Raw genomic sequence first — 15,397 nt, 5'->3', positions numbered from 1 at the left:
CCCCGCACCTCACCGACCCCTCTTGCGTCAAGTTCGACTTCGGCCGAACTCCGGTGGCCGCCAAAGTCGTCGTCGGCGCCAACTCCGGCCACCTCGACCCCAACGGACTCCACCAAGAGCTGCGGCTCGTCCTCAGCTCCACTCCGGTGGCCTCCGCGGCTCGTTTGGTTGCCGGAACGGCAAAAACCACTTCCGCCGCCGTGTCGGGCTCGCCGGCGGCTAAACGCCGGTGCAGCCGACCCGGGTTTGACCACGGGTGGGCCCTGGTTGACTCTCCTGAGTCAATGACAGGTGGGGCCCAGCCCTGTTAATTAAACAGGTTTAGTTTTAATTAAACTTTAACTAATCTAATCACACTAACACGCAGGACCCACTGTTAGGTTTGACCCGGATCGTGTCCCGTTGACCTGCTGATGTCACACTGACGTCAGGCTGACGCAGTAATTGATTTTCTGGATTTAATCTAATATAGGAAATTCCAGAATATAGTTTAAACTTCAAAAATTCATAACTTTTATTCTGTAACTCCAAATCAGACAAATTATATATGAAAAATGATCAGAAAAATCCAATCTATCCATCTGTACTATTTTCATGCATGATTAAACAAGTTAACTTGATGTTTAGTGCAGAACAAGGAAAAACACTTTAAAGGGGCATGTATGAGTTTGAAATTTGAATCTTTGATTCAAATTGGTTCAAACCCCTCTAGTCTTAGTTGCATTAGCCCAACACACTCATATTGCCATGTTTCATGCACACATCATATTGTCGCACATTGTTTGGTGATGGTTGTGTATCGGTGTTCTTTGCGGCAGGTTCTGCCTCCGAGGAGTACCGTGATTACCCTAACGAAGAACCGTATCAGTGCATCGAACCATCAGGCAAGCAACCAACCATTGATCATATCGATACAATCCCATGTTCTCGCTCCTGCTCTCTTTTACTGCATTAAGACAACGCGTTTCAAACTGCTGTGTGCTATGGTAGTTGAACCCATTTCCTCTGCATGACCTGTCATTGCCACAGTAACTAGATGAAACCCACTAGCATGTGTATGTGTTATTCCTACCTTGCTATGCCTGCTATGCTTAGAGTCGTGTCAGGTCTGGTTCATCTGGGTGATGGACAAGAGTGAAATGATTATGTCGGTAATGAGAGTGGTGTGGTAAACATGATTTGGTAAAGGTATCGATGAGAGGCCATGTAGGAGTACATGGTGGGTTGTTTCATTGAAGCCGACCTTAAGCACTAAGATCTGTATGTGTGATTTAAGATTCAGCTACTACCATGCATTGGGCCCGAAAACAATGGACCCTCTCGACTTCTTATTCACCCTAGTTCTCTGTCCAGGAGTTGCAAGTAGTTTCTGGTGTTTGTAGCCTACTGGAGGCCGTGGACAGCGCTGACCGTAGGGGTGGGCTGTGATGCGGTAGGTACGTGGCACGGTGTACCGAATACCCGTTAGGTATCTCGGGAACCCTGTTCACATCGTTTGGGGCTGTGAGCGAAACCTCGGCCGGATCTCCTCATGGATGGAACCCGAATAGGCGATAAACCTGGACTAGAGGCTTAGGTGATTAGGTAGGTCGTGGCCGACACCCACGTTGGGCTTCCGCTTGAAGGTTGCCGAGTACATGTCGTGTAAACGACGGTAAGTGGTGAGAGCGTGTATGAAGAAGTACACCCCTGCAGGGTTATCATGATCTATTCGAATAGCCGCGTCCGCGGTAAAGGACTACTTGGTTGCCTATACAGTTCATAGACAAGTAAATGGAAACTACTAAAAGCCTCAAGATAAGTGTGAGTGCCGAGGATGGCTCTTCCGTAGGAAGACGGAGGTGGATCCTCGGTAGTGTATTGAAGTGGTGAGTAGTGGACTCGTGTACGCAAAACCATTTCAAGTTGGAGTCTCGTAGGATAGCCTAGCCAAGAGTCAAAGCTGGCTTGCTGCAATAACTCCACCAACCCTTCTTGATAATGTGCATGTATGTAGGATCTGATGTAAGTCTTGCTGAGTACCTTTGTACTCATGTTGCTATAATTTACATTTTTACAGAAGACGCTGCAACCCCTTCTGATGGGTTCTTCGTAGACGTTGACATCAATGAGTAGGCTAAGGCCCAGGTGGTGATCCTGAGCTTGTGAAGGACCACGTAGTATAGCTAGGCTTTCCAAGCCTCTTTTATTTTACTAGTTGTCTGTACCCAGACAAGCTACTTCCGCTGCTGGTTTGTATGACTGTATGACTTGAATGCTGGGTCGTGTGACCCGTACCTATGTGTATGTTATGTATGGCTCTCTGAGCCTTAAATAAAGTACTTGTGTCGTAGAGTCATGTTGTGATGCCATGCTGTATTTGCACATATCGAGCATATTGTGTGTATGTATTGAAATGCTTGGTATGTGTGGGATCTGACTATCTAGTTGTTTATCTTTAGTAGCCTCTCTTACCGGGAAATGTCTCCTAGTGTTACCGCTGAGCCATGGTAGCTTGCTACTGCTCTGGAACACTTAGGCTGGCCGGCATGTGTCCTTCTTCGTTCCTGTGTCTGTCCCTTCGGGGAAATGTCACGCATTGAGTACCGGAGTCCTGTTAGCCCGCTACAGCCCGGTTTACCGGAGTCCTGCTAGCCCAGTGTTACAGCCTAGACCCACTTGCTGATGACCGACACGTTCGAAGCTGGGTCATGGATGCCTGTCCCTGTAAGTCTGTGCCACTTTGTGTTTACAACTAGTCATGTCAGCCCGGGCTCCTTATCATATGGATGCTAGCGACACTATCATATACGTGAGCCAAAAGGCGCAATCGGTCCCGGGAAAAGGTAAGGCGACACCCGTGGGGATACCGTGCGTGAGGCCGCAAAGTGATATGAGGTGTTACAAGCTAGATCGATGTGACATCGAGTCGGGGTCCTGACAGCGTTGGTATCAGAGCCGGACTGCATGTAGGTTCTCCAAGCCAAACTGGTCGATGTTGAGTCTAGAAATTCTTTAGTTATATGTAGGGGAATTGTTTGTGGGTTGGAACGTAAGGTTCTTTTTACTCCTTATCTTATGACATTCTGATCTGAGTCAGTCTATTCTTCCACCGGGGGTTAAGGAATTAGGATCTTTTCTCTCTATCAGGATCACGTGTTACTAATCAGTAGTACCTTATAGGTTTGATGGATACAAGCCTAGTACAGTTCTACTACCACATCATGTTGTTAGGATGGACTCAGAACTTTGATATGATGATGTTGAGTGTGTATGAAATCCTTTGTCAAATGTCTCAAAATCCTTCTTGAGCATTTACAGCTGTTATGCTGCCGAAATTTTGCTAGAAATTCTAATGCCTTTGCATTATGGTTGTGCTTTCAGATGGCCACTCGCGACCTCAATCAAGTGGTTCGCCTGACTCGATGCCTAGATGTACCCGGCCATACCGCCATGTTGGTCAGGGTAATGACTGAGGCTGGATACCGTTGGTATCCTGAGTACACGGTCGAAGAGCAATTCCGAGACTTTAATCAAAGCCAGTATCTCTGCACTGTCAGGATATTTCCATCTTATCCTGGATCCACCGAGCCCCTTCACTGCTCCTATGGACTCGGGGTTACTATTGAGATGGCTGTGCAGGACGCCGCCTACTCTATGATGACCATCATGCGAGTCAGGTCTGGCCTATTTCGGGACTCTGATTTCCGGTATATGCCAGGATCACTTCCGGGAGCACAAGGGTATCTCCAGGCTATCTATGCTGACCCCACTCAGGAGGATTCACGGACTCGCACCACTGCTGAGATGCTCGAGGATAAGGACCGTGAAAACCGGGCCTTGAGGCTAGAGCTTTTCAATACCCGTGCTGACCATTGGGCCACTGTTGACTCGGTTTGCACCGGCGGTGCAAGCTGGATATTCGGATATGCGTGATCTCTATCCTGTGATATCTGCTCTGCCAGACGTGATGGGTTGGCGTGATGTAGGAGGCATCACCCCACCTCGCGGTCCTCGCAGGCCACCGTCTGTTGGTCCAAGACCTCATCCTAGCCCCTATGGTCCTCAAGCTCTGCGAGATCGTCTGTTCCCGGATGATCATGTTGAGCTTCCAGGCTATGGAGGTGACTTCTACGGGAACTACTACGGATCGGTCTGAGTTAGTGGTAGTATCACTAGTTCGTACTAGCTGTGTCGGCTATCGTCCTGCGTGACTCGTGGGATATGACCTAGTTTGTACCGCTTTCCGGAGGTGTACAAAATATTGTATAGGAGCTTGGGATGCCTCCGATGAGATGTAATCCTCTTTTCACCGTAATAGTACCTTGTTTGGTCTTGTACTAAACCTTGTATGGTGTGTATGACGATGGAATAAAGAAGCAGTTTCTGTATCTACCATGTCATACGGATGATCATCCTGCATTCCGAGTTATTCCTTACATTCTGTATCCTATGTCGGAATCTTATCATTCTGACTAAATCTTTGTCTTGTTTACCTAGGATGGTCAACACGCGCAATAACCCTGCTCCTCAAGAGCAGGCCGAAGGCAGTGGAGTCGGGAATGCAAACCCGCCTCACCCTCCATCCCTAGCCGATGTTATGCTGGAAGCCGAGAGAAACAAGCGGGAAACCAACCGTTTGTTGGAGCGTATTGAACAGAACACAGCACACCATCAGAGGACTAACATGGTGTCACTCAGTGATTTCATCAAGTTACATCCACCCACGTTCCACCACTCCGTCGAGCCTCTGACGCTGATGACTGGCTTCGCAGTATCTCTCACAAACTGCATTCTGCGCTAGTAGCTGAGGCTGACAAGGTCACCTTTGCTGCATATCATCTTGAAGGCCCCGCCAGTCTATGGTGGGAGAATTATGGAGCTATGCGCCCAGCGGGCCATGTCACTACTTGGGCTGAATTCAGCGAGGCTTTCCGTGAACATCACATTCCGGAGGGTCTCATGGACCGTAAACGTGAGGAATTTTGCAGTTTCACCCAAGGCCGACTCTCTGTGGATGCTTACAGCAGGGAGTTTGGTAACCTCGCACGATATGCAACTGAGGAAGTTTCTACTGATGCTAAGAAGCAAGCAAGGTTCCGTAAGGGACTTAGTCCTGAGCTTCGCCGCGACCTCCGTCTGCATGAGTGCACATCTTTTCAGAAGCTTGTCAACAAGGCCATCAGTGCTGAAACTGGTCAGACCGATTATGACGCAACACGCAAGCATGGCCGTGACATGGGTTCCTCATCCGGTGCTGGTCCTCAGAAGCGCCGCGTGTGGGTGCCTAACACCGCCCTGCCACCCAGGTTCACACCGAGGCCATCCTTCCAGGCGCCTCGCCCCGTTCAACAGTCTGCACCAGCCAAGTCCTATGGTGGTCCAACCAACAGTGCTCCTCCACGTACCAGTTCCGTGACTTGTTTCAAGTGTGGGGAATCTGGCCACTATATGCGCGAGTGTCCCCAAACCAACCCCAACCAATCTGCTAAAGCTGTTGGCCGTGGCAAGCCGACAGGGAAAGTGTTCCACGCCAAGCCGGCCACCGCTACACGTGGCAATGTCAATTGTATTTCTGCCGAAGAAGCTCAAGAGGATCCCAACGTCGTTCTCGGTACGCTCCTTGTTAATTGCCACCCGGCATCTGTTCTTTTCGATACAGGAGCCTCTCATTCTTTCATATCCGAAAATTATGCTCGTTTGCATAACACCGCATTCTGTGAGATGCCCACCTCTATGGTAATTCAAACTCCGGGATCCAAATGGCAAACTTCTAGAGTAAGCCATGGAAATGAAATTCAAGTCGACAGACTTGTTTTTCTCGCATCTTTGATAGCCCTTAAATCGTCAGATATTAATATCATCTTGGGTATGGACTGGATGTCAGCCCATCATGCCAACATTGATTGTTTCTCTAGGACTGTTCAACTCACCCATCCTTCGGGAAAGATAGTCAATGTCTTGACCCGAATAGCCAAGCGACAGTTATATTCTCTTAACGCCAGCCCTTTGCCAGACCTTGAGGACGTTCCGGTAGTCCGTGACTTCCGGATGTCTTCCCAGAGGAATTGCCAGGTGTTCCACCTGACAGGGATGTGGAGTTCGTAATAGACCTCATTCCAGGAACCGTCCCGATTGCTAGAAGACCCTATAAGATGGCACCACTAGAACTAGCCGAGCTTAAGAAACAACTCGATGAGTCCTTGAAAAAGGGTTTCATCCGACCTAGTTCATCTCCGTGGGCTTGCCCCGTCCTCTTCGTCAAGAAGAAGGATGGTACGGACCGGATGGTTGTAGATTATCGACCTGTCAATTTGGTCACAATCAAGAACAAATATCCGCTCCCCAGGATCAACGACCTGTATGATCAGCTCGCTGGATCCTCAGTCTTCTCCAAAATGGATTTGAGGTTGGGCTACCATCAAATCAAAATCAGAAACGGGGACATTCCTAAAACGGCCTTTGTTACTCGTTATGGCCAATACGAGTACACCGTCATGTCCTTCGGTTTAACCAACGCTCCAGCCACCTTTTCTCGGTTAATGAACTCAATCTTCATGGAGTATTTGGATAAATTCGTCGTGGTTTACCTCGATGATATACTCATCTACTCCAAGAACGAGAAAGAACATGCCGAACATCTAAGGCTAGTGTTGAAGAAACTTCGAGAGCATCGCCTTTATGCCAAATTTTCTAAATGTGAATTTTGGTTGTCAGAAGTGACCTATCTAGGTCATGTAATATCTGGTAAAGGTATTGCTGTTAACCCCGAGCGAGTTCAAGCCGTCCTTAATTGGACTCCACCTGAATCGGTCAAGCAAGTTCGGAGTTTTCTGGGCTTAGCGAGCTATTGCCGTCGCTTTGTCGAAAATTTCTCCAAAGTTGCTAAACCTCTAACCGAACTCCTCAAGAAAGATAAAAAGTTCGAGTGGACTCCACAATGTGAGCACAGCTTTCAGGAACTGAAAAGACGCCTGACATCTGCTCCCGTATTGGTACCGCCAGATTTCTCTAAGGACTTTGTTATCTACTGCGACGCCTCGCGACAAGGACTAGGTTGCATTCTCATGCAAGATCGACACGTAATTGCTTACGCTTCACGGCAATTGCACCCACATGAGGAGAATTATCCTACTCATGATCTAGAGCTTGCAGCCGTAGTCTATGCACTTAAAACCTGGCGACATTACCTTCTTGGTAATCGTTGCGAAATATTCACTGATCACCAAAGTCTGAAGTACATCTTCACCCAACCGGATTTGAATCTCAGGCAAAGACGTTGGGTTGAGTTGATCACAGATTTCGACTTAGGAATAACTTACACCCCAGGGAAAGCCAACGTCATGGCTGATGCGCTAAGTCGTAAATCTTATTGTAACAACCTGATGTTACAACAAAGTCAACCGCTTCTCCATGAGGAATTTCGGAAGCTTAACCTTCACATTGTTCCTCAAGGTTTTCTTTCCACCTTGGTGGCGAAACCTACCCTTACGGATCAGATCATCAAAGCACAGAAGGTAGATCCGGGAATTTCCCGCATCAGGAGAAACATCAAGAAAGGAGTTGCGAATTGTTTCTCCATTGATGATCAAGGGGTCGTGTACTTCGGGAATCGACTAGTGGTTCCCAAAGTGCGAAACCTGAGACGACTGATCCTTAAGGAAGCTCATGAATCTCCTCTCACCATTCATCCCGGTAGTACCAAGATGTATCAGGACCTACGCCAGAGGTTCTGGTGGACTAGAATGAAGAGAGAAATTGCTCAGTATATTGCTAATTGCGACGTCTGCCGTCGTGTAAAAGCAGAGCATCAACGGCCTGCTGGCACCCTTCAACCCCTAGCTATTCCTGAATGGAAATGGGATAAAATTGGTATGGATTTCATTACCGGTTTTCCCAGGACCAAGAGAGGGAATAATGCTATCTTCGTCGTTGTCGATCGTCTTTCCAAAGTAGCCCATTTCTTACCTGTTCGTGAGAGTATAACCGCTAGTCAATTGGCAGACTTATACATCTCCCGAATAGTGTCTCTCCATGGTGTTCCTTTGGAAATTAACTCGGATCGAGGAAGTCTTTTCACCTCTCGATTTTGGGAAAGTTTCCAAAATGCTATGGGAACCCGTCTCTCTTTTAGCACCGCCTTCCACCCTCAATCAAGTGGTCAAGTGGAACGCGTCAACCAGATCCTAGAAGACATGCTTCGAGCCTCTGTTATCTCATTCGGAATGGAGTGGGAGAAATGCCTTCCATTTGCCGAATTTGCTTATAACAACAGCTATCAATCTAGCTTGGGTAAAGCCCCTTTTGAAGTGCTCTATGGACGACGTTGTCGAACACCCCTTAACTGGTCAGAAACCGGGGAAAGACAATTCTTTGGCCCGGATATGATTCAGGAAGCAGAAGAGCAAGTTCGCATCGTTCATGAAAAGTTGAAAACAGCCCAATCTCGTCAAAAGAGTCAGTATGACCGAAAACATAAGGCTATGACTTTCGAGGTTGACGAGAAGGCTTATCTTCGGGTTACTCCTTTGAAGGGAACCCATCGTTTCGGTATCAAAGGCAAATTGGCTCCTCGTTACATTGGACCTTTTCGTATTCTCGCTAAACGAGGAGAAGTTGCCTACCAGTTGGAACTACCTCCGCATCTCTCCAGAGTCCACGATGTCTTCCACGTTTCTCAACTCAGGCGTTGCTTCTCGGATCCTATCCGTGGAGTGGACCACGAAACGCTTGATCTCCAAGATAATCTTACGTATCGAGAGTACCCCATTCGTATCCTCGATCAGGCCGAGCGTACCACTCGACGTCATAATATCAAGTTTCTCAAAGTTCAATGGTCGCACCATTCTGAGGATGAAGCAACTTGGGAAAGGGAGGATCGTCTTCGACTTGAGTATCCTGCCTTCTTCCCGGAGGAACCCAAATCTCGGGACGAGATTCTTTTGAGTGGGGGTGAGTTGTCACACCCTAGCTAGTCATGCATTAGAGTGTTGCATCATGTTTATTCTTTCATCAGAAACCTGAAATGGGGATGACAGAACCCCCAGCCCCCTCTGAAACCAACTAGGGTTTACTAAAAACTTTTTCAATGAACCTGAAATGCCCTTCTAAAATGCCCATCATTTTTGTCCTGGTTCAGAACCCCTGACAAAAGTGATGCACATTTTCCTAGGTCATCCTAGGGTCTTTGAATGAAATCATAGATATTTGAATTTGGGCATTTAAAATTATATAAAATATTCAGATGCCCAAATATCTCCAAACTAAAATGTTTCATGTTGGAAATAATCCAACTATGGACCAGGAGTAGTTTGGTGATTTTAGGAGTTGCCTAAGTATTTTTAATAAATCAACAAAGTTGCAGAAGTATTAAAAAAACAGAAAACAGGAAAAAATAGAAAAACTTACCTGGCGCCCAGCACCCGGCCCACCTGCCGGCCCAGCCCAGCGCCCCTCCAGCGAGCTGCTTGCTGGCCAGGCAGGCAGGCAGGTGCCCGACGGTGACCGCAGCGCGCGCCACCCACCTGCTCGCCGCCTCGCCGCTCCCCTCGCCCGGTGACGTCGTGGATCGCTCCCCCTCTCTTCCCCGAACCCCCCAGACACCCCCTCTCCTCTCCAGCTCCTCCCCCTCGCGCCCCCCAGCCATGGACGACGCTACCGCCGCCGTGCCTACGTCGTAGCCGCGCTCCCCGCCGCCCGTGCGTCCTCTTGTCGTGTCCAGGAGCTCCGCCGCTGTCCACTTCATCGAACAAGCCGAGCCCCGAGCGCTCGCAACGCCCGAGTCCACCGCAACGACCTCGCCCGAACCGCCGTCGCCGGAGACCCCTTCAACACCGTCGCCGCCTCAGCTCGTCCCCGACCCCGCCGGTGGCCTCTACGGGTGCGCTGTGAGCCTAGCTACCCCTCCTACCCTCCCTCTCTCGTTCCCGAGTCGTGTAGCGACCTCCCGGAGCTCAACCGCACCCACCACCGTGGAGCTCGTCGCCGACGTGCTCCCGGTCACCCTCCGACCACTCCACGGTGTCCATCATGCTCACCGCGTCACGTAGCACCTAACTAGCTACTCCCCGCACCTCACCGACCCCCCTAGTGACAAGTTCGACTTCGGCCGAACTCCGGTGGCTGCCAAAGTCGTCGCTGGCGCCAACTCCGGCCACCCCGACCCCAACGGACTCCACCAAGAGCTGCGGCTCGACCTCAGCTCCTCTCGGTGGCCTCCGCGGCTCGTTTGGTTGCCGGAACGGCAGAAATCACTTCCGCCGCCGTGTCGGGCTCGCCGGCGGCTAAACGCCGGTGCAGCCGACCGAGTTTGACCACGGGTGGGCCCTGGTTGACTCTCCTGAGTCAATGACAGGTGGGGCCTAGCCCTGTTAATTAAACAGGTTTAGTTTTAATTAAACTTTAACTAATCTAATCACACTGACACGCGGGACCCACTGTCAGGTTTGACCCGGACCGTGTCCCGTTGACCTGCTGATGTCACACTGACGTCAGGCTGACGCAGTAATTGATTTTCTGGATTTAATCTAATATAGGAAATTCCAGAATATAGTTTAAACTTCAAAAATTCATAACTTTTATTCTGTAACTCCAAATCAGACAAATTATATATGAAAAATGATCAGAAAATCCAATCTATCCATCTATACTATTTTCATGCATGATTAAACAAGTTAACTTGATGTTTATGCAGAACAAGGAAAAACACTTTAAAGGGGCATGTATGAGTTTGGAAATTTGAATCTTTGATTCAAATTGGTTCAAACCCCTCTAGTCTTAGTTGCATTAGCCCAACACACTCATATTGCCATGTTTCATGCATGCATCATATTGTCGCACATTGTTTGGTGAATGGTTGTGTATCGGTGTTCTTTGCGGCAGGTTCTGCCTCCGAGGAGTACCGTGATTACCCTAACGAAGAACCGTATCAGTGCATCGAACCATCAGGCAAGCAACCAACCATTGATCATATCGATACAATCCCATGTTCTCGCTCCTGCTCTCTTTTACTGCATTAAGACAACGCGTTTCAAACTGCTGTGTGCTACGGTAGTTGAACCCATTTCCTCTGCATGACCTGTCATTGCCACAGTAACTAGATGAAACCCACTAGCATGTGTAGGAGTTGATTGAGCCATATGTATGTGTTATTCCTACCTTGCTATGCCTGCTATGCTTAGAGTCGTGTCAGGTCTGGTTCATCTGGGTGATGGACTAGAGTGAAATTATTATGTCGGTAATGAGAGTGGTGTGGTAAACACGATTTGGTAAAGGTATCGATGAGAGGCCATGTAGGAGTACATGGTGGGTTGTTTCATTGAAGCCGACCTTAAGCACTGAGATCTGTATGTGTGATTTAAGATTCAGCTACTACCATGCATTGGGCCCGAAAACAATGGACCCTCTCGACTTCTTATTCACCCTAGTTCTCTGTCCAGGAATTGCAAGTAGTTTCTGGTGTTTGTAGCCTACTGGAGACCGTGGCCAGCGCTGACCGTAGGGGTGGGCTGTGATGCGGTAGGTATGTGGCACGGTGTACCGAATACCCGTTAGGTATCTCGGGAACCCTGTTCACATCGTTTACGCGATAAACCTGGACTAGAGGCTTAGGTGATTAGGTAGGTCGTGGCCGACACCCACGTTGGGCTTCCGCTTGAAGGTTGCCGAGTACATGTCGTGTAAACGACGGTAAGTGGTGAGAGCGTGTATGAAGAAGTACACCCCTGCAGGGTTATCATGATCTATTCGAATAGCCGCGTCCGTGGTAAAGGACTACTTGGTTGCCTATACAGTTCATAGACAAGTAAATGGAAACTACTAAAAGCCTCAAGATAAGTGTGAGTGCCGAGGATGGCTCTTCTGTAGGAAGACGGAGGTGGATCCTTGCTAGTGTATTGAAGTGGTGGGTAGTGGACTCGTGTATGCAAAACCATTTCAAGTTGGAGTCTCGTAGGATAGCCTAGCCAAGAGTCAAAGCTGGCTTGCTGCAATAACTCCACCAACCCTTCTTGATAATGTGCATGTATGTAGGATCTGATGTAAGTCTTGCTGAGTACCTGTGTACTCATGTTGCTATAATTTACATTTTTTACAGAAGACGCTGCAACCCCTTCTGATGGGTTCTTCGTAGACGTTGACATCAATGAGTAGGCTAAGGCCCAGATGGTGATCCTGAGCTTGTGAAGGACCACATAGTATAGCTAGGCTTTCCAAGCCTCTTTTATTTTACTAGTTGTCTGTACCCAGACAAGCTACTTCCGCTGCTGGTTTGTATGACTGTATGACTTGAATGCTGGGTCGTGTGACCCGTACCTATGTGTATGTTATGTATGGCTCTCTGAGCCTTAAATAAAGTACTTGTGTCGTAGAGTCATGTTGTGATGCCATGTTGTATTTGCACATATCGAGCATATTGTGTGTATGTTATTGAAATGCTTGGTATGTGTGGGATCTGACTATCTAGTTGTTTATCTTTAGTAGCCTCTCTTACCGGGAAATGTCTCCTAGTGTTGCCGCTGAGCCATGGTAGCTTGCTACTGCTCTGGAACACTTAGGCTGGCCGGCATGTGTCCTTCTTCGTTCCTGTGTCTGTCCCTTCGGGGAAATGTCACACATTGAGTACCGGAGTCCTGCTAGCCCAGTGCTACAGCCCGGACCCACTTGCTGATGACCGACACGTTCGAAGCTGGGTCATGGATGCATGTCCCTCTAAGTCTATGCCACTTTGGGTTTACAACTAGTCATGTCAGCCCGGGCTCCTTATCATATGGATGCTAGCGACACTATCATATACGTGGGCCAAAAGGCGCAAACGGTCCCGGGAAAAGGTAAGGCGACACCCGTGGGGATACCGTGCGTGAGACCGCAAAGTGATATGTGGTGTTACAAGCTAGATCGATGTGACATCGAGTCGGGGTCCTGACAAAGGGGGAACACGATCTCTGCTTCGACAAGACATGCCAAGGAAACCGCTTCGCTAAATGCGCTGAGGTGGTAAAATAAAAAATGATTCAAGTAATGGCTTGGAAGTGGTGTGACGTCATGCCGCAAAAAACGTCAGCAGATTGAACTTGTGTATATATTGTTCTCTCTATGGTGGAATGTGGAATTTATTTTGCAGAGCCAGACACTATCCTGGTGTTCACAATCTTCTATGAATTATTCGAAGGAGAACCCGCCTTGCAATGCCGAACAATATGCGCGCCAGACTCATCGTCATTGAAGCCTGTTTCAGGGGCTACTGAGGGAGTCCTGTATTAGGGGGTGTTCGGATAGCCTGACTACCACCATCGGCCGAACTATCATCGGTCGGACTATCATCATCGACCGGAGTCCAAGACTATGAAGATACAAGATTGAAAACTTTGTCCCGTGTCCGGATGGGACTTTCCTTGGTGTGGAAGGCAAGCTTGGCGATACGGATATGTAGATCTCCTACCATTGTAACCGACTCTATGTAACCCTAGCCCTCTCCGGTGTCTATATAAACCAGATGGCTTTAGTCCGTAGGACAACAACATCAACCCTTGATCTCGTGGGTTTAGCCTCCTTGATCTCGTGGTAGATCCACTCTTGTAAACATCCACAATATCAATATCAATCAAGCAGGACGTAGGGTTTTACCTCCATCAAGAGGGCCCGAACCTGGGTAAAACATCGTGTCCCTTGTCTCCTGTTACCATCCGCCTAGACGCACAGTTCGGGACCCCCTACCCGAGATCCGCCGGTTTTGACACCGACACTTGGGCTGCTCCTTCTCTCCGGTACTGCTGTTGGGTGGCTAGTGCTATGCTTGCTTGGGCTTCGATCTCTCATTTCCTTACATGCGATAAGATGATCTCCTATGTGTTGCTATTCTTATCATCATGCCTCCGTAGGCGCGGGTTCCTGGGGGATCTTATAGATCAACCCACCCAGGGTTACAATGGTAATATGCCGAGTCGGTGGGTCCGTATTGTCGATGTCCGGGACTCTAGGCTAGGTCCCTCTTGTGGGCTTGTGGTTCGCCGGGTTCCCCTAGGTGCGGGCCCCACACACCTAGGGGGACTGTGCGCCGTCTCTTCGATCGTCAGGGCGTGGCCGAGTCGAGTCGTGTACAATGCTCTCCATCAGGCTGCCGCATAGAGTCGTCAGCGGTGAGGGCGGGAGCATTGTTGCCATGCCAGCCTTGGTCAGCGGGTAGGTGAGGGGCACTGTTGCCACGCCCCGGCTGACCGCACGCATGGGTGGAAACACTGTTGTCTTGGTCATCGGTTGTTTAGGTCTCGTCCCATCGTACGGCCTAGATGGGACGGGAGCTGACCCGTGGCTGGGTGGCCGTGGACGCCACGGGTGGGGCTGGCTTGCCGTGAAGCCTTGGTTGCGCCGGGTTGAGTCGTCTTGCGCCAGTTGCTGTGGTCGGGTTGACGTACCTTGTCGGGTCGTAGGGTTTGTCCGGGTTGTGGGCCCTGCCGGGTCGAGCGACCCGGCCAGGCGCGTGCCCGTTTGCGGGGTGATGCGGGCCCTGCTGTATTTGAAAAGGATCCGGGTTCCGTTGCCTGCCCGGGGTTCATCCCCCCGACAATATCTCAAAACAATTATCAAGTATCAAATTGATCATAGCATCCAATTCACTTTTCTATGATAGTTTTTATTGTACCCAACTTGGATGCTCATCATTCTAGGACCAAATTTGTAACCATAGCAAATACCATGCTGTTCTAAAATACTCTCAAAATAATATAAGTGAAGCATCAGAGACTAGCAATTTCTTCAAAATTAAGCCACCGCCATGCTCTAAAAAATATAAGTGAAGCACTAGAGCAAAAATAATCAAGCTCAAAAGATATAAGTGAAGCACATACAGTATTCTAGCAAATTCTAATCAAGTGGGCTTCTCCCAAAAGGTGTGTACAGCAAGGATGATTGTGGTAAACTAAAAAGAAGAGACTAATATAATACACGATGCTCCAAGAAAAACACATATCATGTGGCGAATAAAAATATAGCTCCAAGTAATGTTACCAATGAACGAAGACGAAAGAGGGGATGCCTTCCCGGGGCATCCCCAAGCTTAGGCTTTTGGCTATCCTTGAATATCTTGGGGTACCATGGGCATCCCCAAGCTTAGTCTCTTGCCACTCCTTATTCCATAGTCCATAAAAGCTTTACCCAAAACTTGAAAACTTCACAACACAAAACTCAACAGGAAATCTTATAAGCTACGTTAGTGAAAGAAAACAAAACCACCACATAAGGTACTGTAATGAACTAATTCTTTATTTATTTCGGTGTTAAACCTACTGTATTCCAACTTCTCTATGGTTTACAAACTATTTTTTACTAGAAATAGATGCATCAAAATATGCAAACAACACACGAAAAACAGAATCTGTCAAAAACAGAAAAGTCTGTAGCAATCTGTAACTAAAGCAAATTT

Source organism: Triticum aestivum, chromosome 5B (assembly GCF_018294505.1).
Source record: "Triticum aestivum cultivar Chinese Spring chromosome 5B, IWGSC CS RefSeq v2.1, whole genome shotgun sequence".
Classification (NCBI taxonomy): Eukaryota; Viridiplantae; Streptophyta; class Magnoliopsida; order Poales; family Poaceae; genus Triticum; species Triticum aestivum.
Note: the sequence above shows the minus strand (reverse complement) of the source record.